The 2,819-nt window shown below is 36.1% G+C and overlaps 1 pseudogene; it reads right to left on the bottom strand.

The window, feature by feature from the left end:
• Positions 1-2,288: 2,288 nt before the first annotated feature.
• LOC122150345 lies at positions 2,289-2,556 on the bottom strand (annotated as a pseudogene).
• Between the last annotated feature and the right edge of the window lie 263 nt (positions 2,557-2,819).

Below are 2,819 nucleotides of genomic sequence, written 5' to 3'. Positions count from 1 at the left end.
TATTGCCTCAGAAACCCAAGGAGGGGTTGCTATGAGTTAGGTCTGACTCAAAGGCACATAACAACAACAACAACATGGTCTAGTGGAGAGGGGCCTTGTATTGACTCTCTTTTTAGTCACTGTGTGGTCTCATTCACTTCCCATGTTTACAAAATATACTCCAACATCTCTAGGAGCTAAAAGAGATAATGAGTGCAAGGTGTCAATAGTGGGGAAAAAAAATTAAATGTCAAAAGGACACTTTTATAAATGAAATCCTCTTTTACTTGGCTGAGAAGTCTTTATTATATATCTTTCATATCCCCAAGAATATTTCAAAAGCAAAAATAAGTGTCTATTTATATGTTGATGGACATTTCAGTGGTTTCCTTGTATCCACCAGTAGATGAATAGATAAACAAATTGTAGTATATCTATATTATTCAGCCATAAAAAGAAATGTTGTAATACACTTGTTACAACATGGATGAACCTTGAAAACATTATGCTAAGTGAAGTAAACTAGACAACAGATGATAAATATAATATTATATATCTAGAATAAGAAATGCATAGAGAAAATGATTAGTGGTTACCATGGACTGGGGCAGAGACTGTGGAAAGTTAATGCTTAATTGATACAGACTTTCTGTCTGGGGTGTTGAAAGTGGTTGGGAAACAAGTAGTGGTGATGACTACCCTATATATAATTAATGCCATAAAACTATACACTTAAAATAGTTCAAATGGCAAAATTTATTTTAAAGTGTTTTATAATACAAAAAGATTAACACAGAAGAAACATGCAGAAAACAATACAAGGCAGATATTATCAAGTACTAAGGTGGTATGATAACAAAGAATTCAAATGTTAAAAGAGTTCATAAGAAGCATTGGGATAGCTGACATTCCAAGTCATCAGAAATTACTTCCTGGGGAAAGGGGGATTTTAATGGCTACTGACAATATCCAAACATAGTTTCCTGGAATGAAGGCAGGATTTGTATACAAAGAGGAGGAGTAAACACAGTTATGGTTACAGGCATATCTAATGTAGTCCAGGGTTAAGGTGGAACAGAGTATTTGAGAAGAGTGTGAGTCAACCCACCCAAAGCCAGTGTATATCTTGGAAAATGATAAAATCTAAGATTATTTTACATTTCAGACATTGTAGGAATTCATAGCCCTGTTACGGCAAAAAAAATAATAAAATTTCAATTGGAATACCAGTTGTTACATTTTTGCATTTTTACCATTTGATTATGATTTTGGCATTTATTTTCCTCTAGGACTCAATGATGGTTATTTCATTTATATATCTATAAACACAAACAAATAAAATTGCTTGAGATTATTCACTAAGTGTTAAGCATGCCATGAGTAAGACTAGCTGCTTCTACATTCCACATTCCTAAGTGCTCCTTAAAAACAAAGCTTAAATATTGATTTTTTTTTCCAAGTCAAACTGTATCTAGCTTTATTAAAGATACTTTTCATAAACAACCATGGTAGTTCAGGCCAGACATAGGCAGATAATCATTAATAGTATATAACAACTTTCAAACTCCCTTCTTCAATGGACTACCAAAATCAGAAAGACACTATAAAACCCAATGAAGTCTTCATTTGATGTTCCAAATAGGGAAAGTTTAGAGTGAGGGTTGACATTTCACATTTAGCATGTTGTTAAACAACTTTTCACGAGCCAACTCTGACTTTCAGAGAATGAAATGAAAATGGCAGAATTATCAATTTGAAAATCTACAATCCAAAAAAAAGAAACTACTGCTTTTTTGAGAGATGCCATCGTGATGGGCTCACTGCAAACTCCAGATTGCCTGACAGACTGGTAATCAATTTTTTGGTGTCAGGCCCCAACAGGTCTCTGAGTCAAGTCTATACTGACAGCAGAGAGGGTGAAGAGGACATGAGGATGTAAAAACAAATTTTAGTTTCTCCACACCGCAAGGTGTTTGCGCCAAGGTGGCTAATGTGTGTCAACATCAGGGAATCCCTCCCTCCTGGGAAACAAGAGGAAGTCTCTCAAAGCTAGAAGGGAAAGGTGTTTTCTTCTATATTAATCCAGCTTTGGAGACATTCTAAGTGATATTTGCCCCTTCCCCAAAAAACAACAATGAAGTGCTCTGTGTGCTAATAACATAGCTTAAAAATATATAAAAATAAAAAAGGAAAGAAAAGAAAAAAGGTAAAACAAAATTCTGCATTTTTATAAAACTTGATAAAAAATAGTATTTCAAACTATACAGTCACCAGAAGTACACGGTTATCAAAAAATGCACACACTTCATTCACTTGACATCTCCAGTACCTTCAGCTTTCTTTGCCTGGTTAGTTTTGGCAACTCCATTTTCTGCAGGGTTATTCCCATCCTTGCCAGCATCAGCTTTTCCTTTTTTTCTTTTGGGTACCTTCTCTCCCTTCTTTGTGGGGCCTTTTTAGGTTTAGGCTCTGGATTAGGGGCAGGCTTAGCAGATAACTTTGGGGATCTCCTCTGTGTTCGTCCTTCACCTTGGCTTTATCTCCCTTAGCATCCCCTTCAGCCTTTCTCTTGGGCATGGTGGCGATGGCAGTGGGATGCAGCCACTGGAAGCAGGGATGCGACGGTGCATGAGCATTGGTTGATCCGCCTCTTCTTTCATATGTATTGATTTTTAAAACTCGAGAAGTCATCATCATGAGGAATGTATGTTTCATATCTGATGAATGACTAACTCAGTTGTCACAGTGGCACTTCCCACTGAAGATAAATCATTTCCAAAGTAAACTTTGGCTCAAACCAAGCATAGTCATGGTGTAGAATAAAGTAATTTTGCGTTTGT

The sequence above is a fragment of the Orycteropus afer genome, unplaced genomic scaffold (genome assembly GCF_000298275.1).
Source record: "Orycteropus afer afer isolate SDZICR_OR568_19922 unplaced genomic scaffold, OryAfe1.0 scaffold00125, whole genome shotgun sequence".
In the NCBI taxonomy this organism is placed as follows: Eukaryota; Metazoa; Chordata; class Mammalia; order Tubulidentata; family Orycteropodidae; genus Orycteropus; species Orycteropus afer.
Note: the sequence above shows the minus strand (reverse complement) of the source record. Positions and strands in the feature narration are given on the sequence as shown.